The sequence below is a fragment of the Psammomys obesus genome, unplaced genomic scaffold (assembly GCF_907164565.1).
Source record: "Psammomys obesus unplaced genomic scaffold, mPsaObe1.curated_primary_1811, whole genome shotgun sequence".
Taxonomy (NCBI): Eukaryota; Metazoa; Chordata; class Mammalia; order Rodentia; family Muridae; genus Psammomys; species Psammomys obesus.
In genome coordinates this window covers 8,520,223-8,535,985 of record NW_026589732.1, presented here as the reverse complement: position 1 = coordinate 8,535,985, position 15,763 = coordinate 8,520,223, and the positions used below count along the sequence as shown (strand labels likewise).

At 37.6% G+C, this 15,763-nt stretch overlaps 1 pseudogene; it reads left to right on the top strand.

Moving 5' to 3' along the window:
• The first annotated feature begins 10,931 nt into the window (after window positions 1–10,931).
• On the top strand, window positions 10,932–11,789 carry LOC129675255 (nucleophosmin-like; annotated as a pseudogene).
• Window positions 11,790–15,763: the final 3,974 nt, after the last annotated feature.

Here is a 15,763-nt window from a genome sequence, read left to right as displayed (position 1 = left end):
AGTGATCTTCAGTTGATAACTGCTCACGAGAGAAAAAATACTTTTCTTCAATGGAGTCTCTCTAGGTATAGAAATCACACTTAAAGGCGGGCCCCATGCCCAACAGTAGATGACCAACAAAAACAAACTCAATGGTATTTTTGAAGTTTTCCTTGGTTTATAAAGCTTTGTCTGGAATTTTTTTCCCTTGTAGGTCTTTTGCTTACATATTATGGTTTCCAGGTTTGTGTTGTTTGGTGGTTTATTCTGTTGTGTATGTGTGTATCTCTCTGTGTTTCTTGTGCTTTTTATTTTGCTCTTCGTTTTGTCCTCTTCAGATTTGTTTGTTTTTAGCTTATCTTACTATATTTTATTTCTTTATTTCTTTTTTAGATTTCCATTTTCTATTAAGAGAGAGCAAGAAAGGGTATGGACTTGAGTGGAAGGATCTGAAAGGAGCTAGGGGAGGGGAAACCATAATCAGTGTATAGTGGTTGAAAAAATATCTTTTAAAAATTATTTATTTTTTTACTAATTAAAGTTTATTAACTTTGTATCCCAGTTGTAGTCACCTCCCTCATCCCCTCCCAATCCCACCCACTCTCCCTCTTATCCACTCATGCAGCTCTCCCAGTCCTCTGATAGGCTAGGTCCTCCTCCCCTTCCATCTGACCCTAGCCTATCAGGTTTCATCAGGACTGGCTGCATTGTCTTCCTCTGTGGCTTGATAAGCCTGAACCTGCCTCAGGTGGAGGTGATCAAGAAATTAAACAGCAACAAATCAAGTAATCCAATTAAAAAATGGGGTACAGAGCCAAACAGAAAATTCTCTATAGAGGATTATTGAATGGCAGAGAAACAGTTAAAGAGATGCTCAACATCCTTAGATATGAGGGAAATGCAACCTAAAACGACCCTGAGATTTCACCTTACACTCATCAGAATGGCAAGATCAAAAACTCAAATGACAACACATGCTGGAGAGGTTGTGGAGAAAGGGAAACCCTCTTCCATTGCTGATTGCAATGTAAACTTGTACAACTGCTTTGGAAATCAATCTGGTGTGTTCTCAGACAATTAGGAATAGTGTTTCCTTAAGATCCAGCTATACCATTCCTAGGCATATATCCAAAAGATGCTCAAGTATACAACAAGGACATTTGCTCAACTATGTTCATAGCAGCTTTATTCATAATAGCCAGAATCTGGAAACAATCCAGATGTTCCTCAGTTGAGGAATGGATTCAGAAATTGTGATGCATTTACACAATGGAATACTACTCAGCAATTAAAAACAAGGAAATAATGAAATTTGCAGGCAAATGGTGGGAACTAGAAAAGTTTATCCTGAGTGAGATATCCCAGAAGCGGAAAGACACACATGGTACATACTCATTTATAAGTGGATATTAGACATATAATATAGCATAATCATACTAAAATCTGTACACCTAAAGAAGCTAAGCCAGAAGGAGGACCCTGGATAAGATGCTCAATCCTCATTCAGAAAAGCAAAAGGGATGGACATCTGAAGAAGGAGAAAAGAGGGAACAAGACAGGAGCCTACCACAGAGAACCTCTGAAAGACTCTACCCTGCAGGATATCGCAGCAGAAGCTGAGAGTCATAGCCAAACTTTAGGCAGAGTGCAGGGAATCTTATGAAAAAAAAATCTCTTGTCAAAACCAAACAAAAATATTTTCAAAACAAAAACACCCTAAAATTTCTACAATAACCCCTGTGTTATAAGGAGAGACTCTCAATTCTTATGCCTTCGTCGAGAAGAATTAACAAGATTCAAAGGAGCGAAAATTAGCAAGATATGTTAAAGTGAAGATGGATAGACTCACATAGATTTGGGAGCCATTTTATAAGAAGATTCACCCACAGGGTCTGCTGTTCTCCTTTGTATCTGTTCTGCCTATTTTTCCTCTACGATCTGCTCTCTGTGCCAGTTGGTGGCCATCAAAGCTTATCTAAAAAAAGTTCGAATCAGAGGTTATTGGCTATTTTTTAGGGCTGTTCAAGGTCTTCTGAGTGATCCCATGAATTCGTGTTTCCTGCCTATCTTCTACATAACACTTAGGAGTTGCAAATATTCTCACTCAGAAACACTGGGTTAGATAAGACTGAAGTCTCGTTTATGATTTTGTTATGTGCATGGAGGAAGCAGGAACTTAAGAGCTAATAGAATTCATAGATAAATTAATAGCTCAGTATTTAAAACAGTGTTTTGTCAAAGACACATTTAGCCAAACCTTGTGCATTAGATATAATTTTAAAGTGTAACTGAGCCAACAGAAGTGGAAAAGGTAAAGAAAAACAGGGATAAATTGGGACTCTAAATGTCCCAGACTATTTCTCCTTCCACTTCAGACCTCTTCCAACATTCCTAGATAACTGGTTTCCATTAATATTTAAATATGATGGTACACAGCATGCATTTATATGATAGCTTTGTGAAGCAAAGAAACGTTCAGCTTTATTGCTTCCTTGGTGCACCGAAGACTTGCCTAATACAGGAGCTGTAGAGAGTTCTTTAGTGAGCTTCATGACATTGGCTAAAGAACCCAACTTAGATTTGGCAAACACAGCTCTTTTATCAGCAGGAATGTAACATAACAACTAAAAATGGACTTTTAAAAATAGCGAACAGTGATACATATGGAGAATCCAAACAAAACTACTAGGCAGTATCCATCACAACCAGGATATGCAACCAGGATAAACATAATCTTATGTTTAGATTTTTGAGGTGAGGTGTTAATGAATGTCCAAGTTGACACAGCTGACAAACAATGGGAATGAATGGCATTTTGAGTAAAATGATTAGCTAGTAATTTATTTTTTCACACACCCCTCCTTCAGTTAATTTCCTCTCTTCTAAAACTGACAGAAGAAAAAAAAATAATTGAAGTAAAACACAGTCTTGGTCTTATGTTTTTTATGCAAATAAAATGGCTGATAAGAACAATCTAGTTTTAAGATAATTGTTGGTGTGACAAGTCTTTAATTGATCAACTGACCCCTTGATGGGATCCAAGAGAGAAACCTAACTGCTTGTAAACATGTTCTGAATTTCTATGGTGTTTTTCTAAGACTTTCATTTTATGACTGTTCAGCAAATATGCATATGTGATTGCTAAAATCAGCGTCAATTTCTTTTCTCTTTGTCTCTTTCTTCTCTTTAGAGTTTGTCAGTCTTGACAATTCCTATTTAGGGTTAAGCTCCTCAATTAACTAAGAAACTTGTTTTGAGGATGCTGTCTAGAATCAAGGCTCTCTTAATTTCTCAGGCATTTAGAAACAGTCTGGGTAGCTAATTCATGTTTGTAATAGGAATGGTTGGTGATGCAAAGAAAACTCAAACTCAAAGACATAATAAATAAAGTGGTACCTGAGAGTCAATGAGATCCACGGAGAGTAGGGGTGATGCATAAGGACTATCATGTTGTTTCATTCTCACTGGCAAACAGAGAAGCTTTCTCATCTGAGAAAAATTGACTTTTATATATGGGAAGTGAACAAACGTACCAGACCCAGACAATGAAGGTGTAAAATAACCTCAAACTAAGAAGCAGTAGCTCATGGCTTTACAGAGCATATTATTATATCTTTACACTTTATAACATCACTAGATCGATGGATGCTGTTTTTTTTTTTTCTTTTTTACTTCCAAAATGATTTTATTTGAAATTCTTATCTAGTAGTCTATAACAATTCATAACATATTATTTTACCTGACTATTCTTTGTTGAAACATTTAGCTCATTATAGTCTTCAAAATCACTACTGCGTATAACTTTCTAAAGTTTTATTTGCAATCATCTTACCTTTGAAAGTGAGGAAGAGAAACCAGGTATGAGTCTCTGCAAGAGAAACTGCTTACGAAATGTTGTGGGCTATCATTACATGGTGGAGAAGAAAGCGATATAGAATATGCGTTGTTAGGAAATTCACAGCAACTCGGTTAATTTCTACCCAGCACATGATTTCAGAGCTGAGAAACCCTTGTATAGTAAATCTAAACATATTTGTTTTTCTAAAACTAATTCATTTTGATGCTGTATACATCTTGTAAATGATTAAGAAGTTCATAGACTTTGGATATCAAAAGAAGATTTGATGTTAGGTTTACAACTAAATTTTGTCTTTGTTTTAAGCTACAGTTTCACTGAATTGTAGAAAACCTTAATTAAGCAAATCTATGTTAAAAAAAATGCAACAGATTTAGTTTCATTTTCAACCACTCTGAGTTGTCCTAATAATTGATGCCTTTTTTTCTTCTTCTCCTCAATTCTTGCTGTAACATTGCCTCAGTGTTGAAGGAATTCTGGGGATAGGGTTAGGTACAACACCCGGATTTTAGGGGAAGGATATTGGATGCACTAGCTGGTATCCACTGGAGTCAGTGTCCTGGGTGATCTCTTTATCTAGTGTCTGCTGAGGGTCCGTGTATCTATCAGTCTTGTTCCTGGGTTGTTTCTGATGCTTTCGAGAGACATCTTCAAGGACTGTACTCTCTTTCCTTAGCTAACCCCCTCATTTCTCTCATGAACCTAGATCTCATTTGGACCATTCCTCCCTCAGCACTTTATGATTTGAATTCGTGTTTACTTGAGCAGATATACATGCTATTGTTCTTATGATTTGGATTGTGATTTCAAACACTACTAAAGGAACGGAGGATAAACTCTGATGTAGACTTATACATATCTCAGTCCAACCAACTGTTTACTAGTCTGTAGTGAGAACTTTGATTTTTTTTAATTTTTTTTATTAATTACACTTTATTCATTTTGTATCCCCCCATAAGCCCGTCCCTCCTCCCCTCCCGATCCCACCCTCCCTCCCCTTTCTTCATGCATGTCACTCGCCAAGTCCACTGATAGGGGAGGTTCTCCTCTTCTTTCTGATCTTAGTCTATCAGTTCTCATCAAAAGTGGCTGCATTGTCCTCTACTGTGGCCTGATAAGGCTGCTCCCTCCTCAGGGAGAAGTGATCAACGAGCAGGCCAATCAGATTATGTCAAAGGCAGTCCCTCTTCCCATTACTATGTAAACCACTTGGACACTGAACTGCCATGGGCTACACCTGTGCAGGGGTTCCAGGTCATGTCCACGAATAGTCCTTGGTTGGAGTATGATTTTCTGGGAAGTTCCCTGTGTTCAAATTATCTTGTTCTGTTGCTCTCCTTGTGGAGTTCCCGTCCCCTCCAGCTCTTACTATTTCCCACTTCTTACATAAAATTCCATTCACTCTGCCCATCAGTTGGCCATCAGGCTCAGCATCTGCTTTGACAGTCTATACTGCAGAAGCTTTCAGAGGCCCTCTGTGGCAGGTTTCAAGATTGTTTCCTGTTTTCTTCTGGCAATGGATGCAGAAACTGTGGTACATCTATACAATGGAGTATTACTCAGCAATGAAAAATAAGGAAATCATGAAATTTGCAGGTAAATGGTGGGACCTGGAAAGGATCATCCTGAGTGAGTTGTCCCAGAAGCAAAAAGACATGCATGATATATACTCACTCATATAAACATACAATATAAATTAACCCAGTAAAATCTGTACATCTAAACAAACTAAGCAAAAGAGAGGACCGTAACTAAAATGTTCAATCCCCATCCTGAAAGGCAAAGAGGATGGACATCAGAAGAAAAAGAAAATAGGAAACAACCTCGGAACCTGCTACAGAGGGCCTCTGAAAGCCAGAACTTTGATTTTTTTAAAAAGCCTAGTTATGTTGGAAATACATTTTTGTTTTAATGCCAGATGTGCATTATAGGACTGCTTCATAGTGCTTCACAGTAGCTGACTAAAATTTGTCTTGTGCTCTGGCTGGGTCATGATTTTGCCTGTAACCTCGTGAGAGGGTATAAATGTGAGAGATCACTGAGGACTGTGGTGACTATTGCTCCCCCTGCTGCTGCTGCCTTTTCTCTTTGCTGATTGTTTTTGCTGTTTTCTAGATTGCTGGTTGCTTGTTAGAGATATTCTGACTAGGAAGATTGGACTTGCCCCAAGGACCTTGTTGCCCCTAATCAGCAGGAAGTAGTCTAAAGAGATAGAGGACCTTATTTCCTTCTATCTGTCTTTCTGTCCTACCTAGTGTTGGGGTGTTGGAAGGAATTGGGGTGGATAAGGGTAGTAGGAAAAAGAACCCAATAAAGTAACCAAAAAGCCTGTCAACACTAGTCACCTCACCCTTCTATTTCTGATATTTGTTATTTTTTATGGATTATCCTTTCTTATAGGTGGTCACCATTTTACCCAGTGAGAGACCAAACTTTAATAAAATAAATAAACAAACAAAATGTAAGGAAATCGTCTTATCCTTGTGTAAGCATAGCCTTTTTCCACCGTAGGATCACACTCTTAATTGTTTCAGGGGAGCTACTTTTCTGCTCCAACATTCCACGTGCCATCTTCATCTCCGTCTCCAGAGAATATCTGTGCATTTTATTTTCTACATGTCTCTTGTCTCTAACAAAGACAATGCCACTAGATTTAGGGTCACTTGAATCAAGTATATACTTATTTCAACGCTAACTGATAATGACGGTGAAGAATCTATTTTCCAAATAATGTTGCTTTCTCAGGTTCTAGGTGGACATGATTATTTGAAAGACACGATTCATCCCTCTTCATTTTATAATTACAGAAGAAAATTACAATGCATAGGGAAAGAGGGAATCTAAATATGATGTACTTCAACATTTTTTTTTTTTTTTTTTTGTCAGCTTGCCACTATCTAGGGCTCTCTGAGAAAGACCTATAATTGAGAAAATGCCCCATAAGATAGGATTAGGCTGAAGGCACATCTGGTGGGGCTTTTTTTTCAATTGATATGGGAAGACCCAGCCTTGCATGGTATTATCCCTGGACAGGTGGTCCTTAGGCAGACAAGAAAACAGGCTGAGAACGCCATAAGGAACAAGTAGTAAGCAGCTCCCCTCCTTGGCTTCTACTTTGGCTTATGACTTGTGTTCTTGCTTTGACTTCCCATTCTTTGGTCGATTGTGACCTGATAGTTTGAAGTTGTAATGAATCCTTTCCTCCCCAAGTCGCTTTTGATCATTGTATATTATCACCACAATAGAAACCTTGATTAAGACATTCAGAATTCAAACTGTATATTTATTTACATTCAAAGAAAATAACCTTCCCTCCAAATATCTTTACATTCAGTACAGATGCAGTTTTAACATCTTAAGCATTGTCAACAATAAATATATAAAAAGGGAATAAATGGAGCAAAATGGGATCATGGTTCATATGTTTGTAAGCATGTACTCTGTCTCTGCTTTTGCGGTATTTGTGATTGATTTTGTTTCCATTCGGTTTTGTATGCTCATCTATGGAAAAGGCCATGCCTCATTAATCTTTGTCTATCACAAATTTTGCATGCTTCACATGCTTAAAAATGTGACTTTGATGTTTCTATTAAGTACAGAATACACTAAAACACATACCATACAGCCACAAATCCATGTTACAGAGAAAAGGAGGAGATTTGAAAGATTTCAACTACAAATAATTTCACCTCAAAGAGTAATAATTACAATAGTATTATTTTGAAGTTCTTACAACCCAAAACAGAGAGATAGAATAAGCTTTGAAACTGGTAAAAAAAAAAAAAAAAAAAAAAAACAACAGAAAAACAAAAAAAAATACTCTGTCAGAAATCTTGTGCTTTCTTCTTTCTACTCTTTTATCTACAGGGCACATATATATCTTTTTTTTTCCTTTTTTTATTATTAGTTACATTTTATTAACTCTGTATCCCAGCTGTATTCTGCTCTCTCATTCCCTCCCAATCCCACCCTCCCTCCCTCCTCTCCTCCCTGCCCCTTCCCAAGTCCATTGATAGGGGAGGACCTCCTCCCCTTTCATCTGACCCTGTTTTATCAGGTATCTTCAGGACTGACTGCAAAGTCCTGCTCTGTGGCCTAGCAGGACTGCTCCTCCCTTGAGGGGTGGGGAGGTCAAAGAGCCTGCTATTTAGTTCCTGTCAGAAATAGTTCCTGTTCTTCTTACTACAGAAAACCAATTGGTTACTGAGCTACCACGGGCTATTCTAGGTTATATCCATACATGGTCCTTGGTGGAGTATCAGTCTCAGAAAGACCCCTGTGCCCATATATATTTGGTCCTTGTGGACCTCCTATCCTCTCCCGGTCATACTAACTCCCCCGTCTTTCGTATGATTCCCTGCACTCTGCGGAGGGTTTGGTTATGAGTCTTAATATCTGCTTTGATACATTGCTAGGGAGAGTCTTTCAGAGGCCCTCTGCAGTAGGCTCCTGTCCTGTTACTTGTTTTCTCCTACGTCCAATGAACATTTCATTTGTCTTTCTAAATGGGGATTGATCATCTTACCCTGTCTTCTTTCTTGTTTATCTTCTCCAGGTCTATAGATTTCATTATGTTTATCATATCTTATAGGTCTATATGAGTGAGTATATACCATGCATGTCTTTCTCCTTCTGAAATACCTCATTCAGAATGATCTTTTCTAGATCCCATCATTTGCCTCCAAATTTCATAACTTCCTCATTTTTGATTGCTAAGTAGTATTCCATTGTGTAAAAATACCACAATTTCTGTATCCATTCCTCTGTTGATGGACATCTGAGTTGTTTCCAGGTTCTGGCTATTACAAATAAAGCTGCTACAAACATGGTTGAGCAAATGTCCTTGTTGTGTACTTGAACAAATTTTGAGTATATGCCTAGGAGTGGTATAGCTGGGTCTTGAGGAAGCATTATTCCTAATTGTCTGAGAAAGGGGCAGATTGATTTCCAAAGTGATTGTACAAGTTTACATTCCCACCAGCAGTGGAGGAGGGTTTCCCTTTCTCCACAACCTCTCCAGCATGTGTTGTCATTTGAGTTTTTGGTTTTAGCCATTTTGATGGGTGTAAGGTGAAATCTCAGAGTCATTTTGATTTGCATCACTCTGATGGCTAAGGATTTTGAGCATCTCTCTAAGTGTTTCTCTGCCATTCTATATTCCTCTACAGAGAATTCTCTGTTTAGCTCTGTACCCCATTTTTTAAATTAGATTACTTGATTTATTGCTTTTTAACTTCTTTAGTTCTTTATATATTCTGGGTATCAACCCTCTGTCAGATATAGGGTTGGTGAAGATCCTTTCCAGTCTGTAGGCTGCCATTTTATTCTGACGACAGTGTCCTTTCCTTTACAGAAGTGTTTCAGTTTCACGAGGTCCCATTTATTGATTGTTGCTCTTAGAGCTTGTGCTGTTAGTGTTCTGTTCAGGAAGCTATCTTCTCTGCCAATGAGTTCTAGGCTGTTCCCCACTTTTTCTTCTAACTGACTTAGAGTATCTGGTTTTATGTTGAGGTCTTTGATCCACTTGGACTTTAGTTTTGAGGGCACTTATATCTTAACTCAGATTTCTCCTGTGATTGGCAGATAATTCTTGGGAACAATTGATAGTATCCTAGGATAGTTTGTCTATACAAATATAAGTAAGCTGACACAAAGAATCAGAATTCAAGGGTAGCATGAGCTTAAACACACAGAACAAACAAGGAAACCAAAGATCTTCCTTGGCTGCTTTTTTTTTTTCCTGTATAAATTATAATTTATTGACAGTGGCACAGAATAAATACACATTAGAAAAAAGAAATGCATAATACTATATTCAGAAATGCACAGATAAGGATCACCAGAATTTACCACTAATCAGATAATCAAGGCAGGTGCTTCATAGAAGAATGGTATCAGATACTTTGACGCTTTAAAACCATACTAATAAAAATTAGCAATTCTAAACAGAAACCACAAAAGATGGATTCAAACCAAACTCAGTACTACTAAATATCTGAAGCAGTGAAACCCACAGAATCTTAAAGCTCTCATGGAGTCTATCATTAACAAAAAATTAGTAAGTGCTAAATTTTTCCGACTGAAATAAGGCATAACATCATCATTTTTTTAATCAAACATTTAACCTCAAAATGTGCATGATTCTAAGATACTTCCATTCTCTTTTCTACAATTTGTTTTTTATTCCATCTCCATTTAATTTTTGAAATGAATCCAACTTCTTCATCACATCAGTTCAAATTTACTTCCTACAGAGAATCCTTATTAGATAGTACTTCTCAATGGCCAAGCATCAATGGGTATTTGTTTTATGAATGGATGAATGGATGTTAATGGGGAAAGACAGTAGTTAACTGTGAATGCCCTTTCTTCTTCTTTTTTTTCTTTTTATTATTATTATTATTAATTACACTTTATTCATTTTGTATCCCCTCATAAGCCCCTCCCTCCTCGCCTCCTGATCCCACCCTACTTCCCCTTTCTTCATGCATGCTCCTCCCCACATCCACTGATAGGGGAGGTCTTCCTCTCCTTCCTTCTGATCTTAGTCTATCAGATCACATCGGGAATGGCTGGATTGTCTTCTTCTGTGGCCTGGTAAGGCTGTTCCCCCCTCAGGGGGAGGTGATCAAAGAGCAGGCCAATCAGTTCATGTCAGAGGCAGTCCCTCTTCCCATCACTATGTAAGCCACTTGGACACTAAACTGCCATGGGCTACATCTGTGCAGGGGTTCTAGGTTATCTCCATGAATAGTCCTTGGTTGGAGTATGAGTCTTTGGGAAGTTCTCTGTGTTCAAATTTTCTTGTTCTGTTGCTCTCCTTGTGGAGTTCCTATCCTCTCCAGCTCTTGCTATTTCCCACTTTTTACATAAAATTCCATTCACTCTGCCTGCCAGTTGGCCATCAGGTTCAGCATCTGTTTTTATTAGCTAGTATATTAATTCAAAGATTTTTTGTAATGCCAACACGTATAAGGTACAGCTCCCCTTCCGTGGAGTGATTCTGTCTTGTGTATCTGTTCTGGGGAGCAGTAGGTGTTTTTTTTTTTTTTTCTCCTTCAGACTTACTTCACAAGGAAGTGCTCTCCTCCACTTCATGGAAGACTCGATGGAAGTGGTTAAGAGTCCTCTTAGGCCTCAGAACTACCTTTTTGGTTGTGAACTAAAGGCTGACAATGACTATCACTTTAAAGTGGATAATGATGAAAACGAACACCAGTTATCATTAAGAGCGGTCAATTTAGAGGTATGAGCAAAAGACGAATTACACATTGTAGAGGCAGAAGCAAAGAACTATGAAGGCAGTCCAATTAAAGTAACACTGGCAACTTTGAAAATGTCTGTACAACTAACAGATTCTTTTGGGGGATTTGAAATTACTCCACCTGTGGTCTTAAGGTTGAAATGTGGATCAAGACCTGTGGACATTAGTGAACAGCACCTGGTGTCTGTAGAGGAAGATGCAGAGTTAAAAGATGAAGATTAGGAAAATGTAAAACTGTTAAGTATGTCTGGAAAGTGTTCTTCCGCTGGAGGTGGTAACAAGGTTCCACAGAAAAAAGTAAAACTTGGTGAAGATGATGACGCTGTTGAAAATGATGACGACGACGATGATGATATTTTGGTGAGGAGGAAACTAAGAAAAAGTTTCAGTGAAGAATTCTGTAGGAGATACACCAGGAAAAAAAATCGCAAAAATCAAACCAAAATGGAAAACACTTAAAACCATCAACACCGAGATCAAAGGGTCAAGAGTCCTTCAAAAACAGGAAAAAACACCAAAAGGACCTAGTTCTGTAGAAGACATTAAGGCAAAAATCTTAACAAATATAGAAACAAAGGTGTTTCTCTTCCCAAAATGGAAGCCAAGTTTATTAATTATGTGAAGAATTGCTCCCTGATGACTGACCAGGAGACTATTCAAGATTTCTGGCCATGGAGGAAATCTCCTTAAGAAAATGGTTTAAACAGTTTGAAATATTTCATCTTACTTCATTTCTGGAACACTGATATCTGGCTCTCCTTTTTATAATGCAAAGTAAGAACTTTCCCTACTGTGTTTGATAAATGTTCAAGTTCAATTGCCAAGAATGTGTTGTCTAAAATGCATGTTTAGTTTTCAAGGATGGAACTCCACCCTTTACTTGGTTTTAAGTATGTATGGAGTATTATGATAGGGCATAGTAGTAGTGGTGGTCAGATGTGGAAATGGTAGGGAGACAAATATACATATGAAATAAACTCAGCAGTTTAATAATAATAAAAGGGCGTGGCTCTGAGTGTTGGGGATGGGATGAATGAGAAAGTTAAGTAACTAAATCCCGCCTTTATGTAGATTTTATTTTAGTTAATGAAGCAAGTTATCCACAATGACAAAATTTATGTTTTGTAATAAATATCAGTAATGATATATTAGTAAATTTTGTATGAAAAATATTCTATATACATCTTATGAAAACTGTAGGAAAATATTTTCATTTGTGTGAATATTAGTTGACGAATTTTAAGTGAACTGTGATTTATAAAACTATACACAAAATGATCTAAATTATAATTATTTCTTTATAATTATTCTTGATCTGTATATGTGAATATGATAATACATGTGAAATTCTAAAAGATGTACTACCAAATATTATAATTAATGAAAAAGATGCATTATTTCACAAAGTTGCTTCAATACAGTACTGAAGTATTTCAGCATAGCCACGAGTTTTGTTTTTGTTTTTCCTTAGTGAAGTTTAGGTAATCATTCAATTTGTAATGATTAACCACAGAGTAAGCATTTGAGCTAAGATGTCTGACCACTTGGGCAGCCATTATACTCATGAGGACTACCTGTTCTCCAATGCATCATGACCTAGCTAATCTTAGTTTTCAACTGACCTGAAGTAAGCAAAACCAGTGCCAATGCCTATGTTTTCAGTAGCTCATATGCAGGAGCTGAGTTTCTTATTTGTTTCCACAGCAGCTTCTGTTTACCCACACACATACACCACGTTATCAGTACCTCGTGTTTTGAATGAAAAAAGCACTGTAGAGAAGCATTATTCATCTGACTATGGAACTTCCGTGTTTTTCCAGATCACTGAAAAGTGATGTCATGTGGAACAAGGCGGACTGGTTTGTGTTCGAGCTGCTTGTGCGGCTGTAGGAAAGGTGTTTATATCTTCAGAAACTTAATCTCCTGATTTAGAAAGTGAGAATCTATCGAGGAAATATAGGTATAAATAATACATAAGAAAAGCAAGAAGCAAGCTTGGAACATGGGAGGCAGTGCGCCAGTTTTAGTATAACTAGTAAAATGATTGTAAACAGTCCTCAAAATAAAACATCAGTGTGCCAAAAGTTGGAAATGGTAACTCAGTATTTTACTTGCTGTTTTGAATAATGTCTTCCAAAACCATAACTTCAAAATAAGACAGTAACAAAACTAGTTTTTATTACTAATAAACTAGTCTGCCTCAATATGTAATTTCAAAGAAGATATTTATAAATATACTTCTAGATGATTATGTTGAAAATTATATAAAACTTACCAGACAATTTGTGCTATATAAAAGCTTTGGATGTGAGGTATATATAAAAGAATATGCAAATTTCTTGTGGGAATATTGTCAGTCTTCCAACTGTGGGCCAGATGATGCTACAGCTGAAAGAAGTGATTCCTTTTGGATATTGAACCTCCATGGGCTACATCCGTGCAGGGGTTCTAGGTTATCTCCATGAATGGTCCTCGGTTGGAGTATCAGTCTCAGAAAAGATCCCTGTGCCTAGATTTTTTTTTCTCTTCTTCTGGAGCTCCTGTGCCCTCCAGGTCTTTCTATCTCCCCCTTCTTTCATAAGGTTCACTGCACTCTACCCAACGTTTGGCTATGAGTCTCAGCTCCTGCTTTGATACTCCACAGGGGAGAGTCTGAATTTCAGAGTCCCTCTATGGTAGGCTCCTGTCATGTCCAGCTCAGTGTTCAGGTGGGTTCTCTAGTAAGGGGAACAGGGACTGTCTCTGACATGAACTCAGGTGGTCTGCTCTTTGATCACCTCCCCCTGAAGGGGTGCAGCCTTAGTAGGCCACAGAGGAGAACCATGCAGCCACTCCTGATGAGACCTGATAGACTAGGATCAGATGGAAAGGGAGAAGAACCTCCCCTATCAGTGGACTGGGGGAAAGGCATGGGTGGAAAAGAGGGAGGGGATAAGGGAGGGGGTTACAGTTGAGATACAAAGTGAATAAACTGTAATTAATAACAAATAAATAAATTAAAAAAAGTGATTCCTGCAATAAAATGGCAGGAGTTGACCTGGGGAGGCTGGACCTAACAGATGTGGCAGCACTAAGGCTGTTTGCATCTAGGAAACAGATGGTTCTGAACTTTGACAACACAAAGCAGCCATCAGCTGCTTATGAAAGAAATGAATTTTGGAGATTAGAAAGTCAGACCATTTACTTTTGAGGGGAAATTATTGGCAGGATTTTCAGTAATTTGGCTTGTCATTCCCAGCATCTGTTGCCTTTACTGTGCTACCACTTAGCTTCTGATGACAAATTGACCAAGATCAAAGACAGGGCATGAAAACTAATAGATATCTTCATGAGAAAAATCAGTTCATATCAAGTGCAGGGCGTGTAGTGCCCTTCTTGTAGTCATCTCCGCATCTTTTCTAGTCTTTATATAATCCCTCTACTTCTGAAGGATTCTCAACCTCATCTATGTCTTCCAGACAAGAATTCAGTGGTGATACCCTATTCATAAAAATCACCCTAAAAGAAACACTTATCTTATATAATTATAAGGCTGCCTGATGCATTTTTTTTTCTTATGTAGGATTATCTATCTCAGTTACATCTGTAATGAAACTGAAAAAAAAAAAAAGCTACAATGAAAAGAAGACAAAACTATTTGGCTCTGCCTTCTGCTTGGTCCATCTGCTGTTATTTTTTCCCTACAGGCAAAATGTTACACAGTATTTCAACTTAACATCTCATAGGCAGTTAGACAACAGAAAAGATACACTATATCAATGTCCTGTTTATTTATTTATTTTCACTCCATTTTCTGTTTTATACGTTTTTTCCTTCAGTTAACAGCAAGGCTAAGATGATAACAATGTTTCCATGCCTTAGTAACATCTTCCTTACATATCTGACTATCATTCATGCTATGTAGGGAATAGAATTGGAATTCTACACTGTAGACAAAGAAACAAGTGTGTACGTGTGGTGTGTGTGTTGTGTTTTTGTAGGAAGAAAAATAGGCTTAGGGATCTAATGAAGACACATATCAGCAACTGAACTAAGATTTTAAAATAATCCAACTGGACCATATCTCAAGTGAGGTGAGTTTATAGTTTTCTATTTAAGAAAAACAGCATTGAAAATAAAACATACATTCTAGAAAAGAAAAAGAAAGCTGCTGCCCTTTATTGCTTCATCCATTTTTTATTTGTTCATTCACTAAATCTTTTCATTAAACATGAATGACTTCACATTTACCCAGCCTTAGGTAAAAGTGAGGTTACGTGCATTTTAATAAGTAGTTTTTCAAGACTCTTATCTGTAATCTGCATGATGTGATCACAGAATATCAGCCTGTTTAGTGCTTCTGGCATAAATATTGATTTCTGATAACTGCAAAGGAGGAGTTCATAAGAGGACAGAATTAATTCCTTTCATATCCTCTGCTCTGATATTTTGCTACAGGTATGTTGCCCAAAGCTATAAGAGGGAGAATCACAGTACTTGCCATGACCACTGGGGAAGGTTGTCTGGAAGAGTGAAACTTTGCTGGATGATGACGTCCTCTGATACCTGGCCAGCCATTCTCTGAAAAGCATCATTTCATCAATGTTAAAGAGAAGATTGCTTTGCAAAGACCTCAGTAAAATCTTGAAATAAGGATCTTTTGAATTTCTACTGTGTTCCCCAAG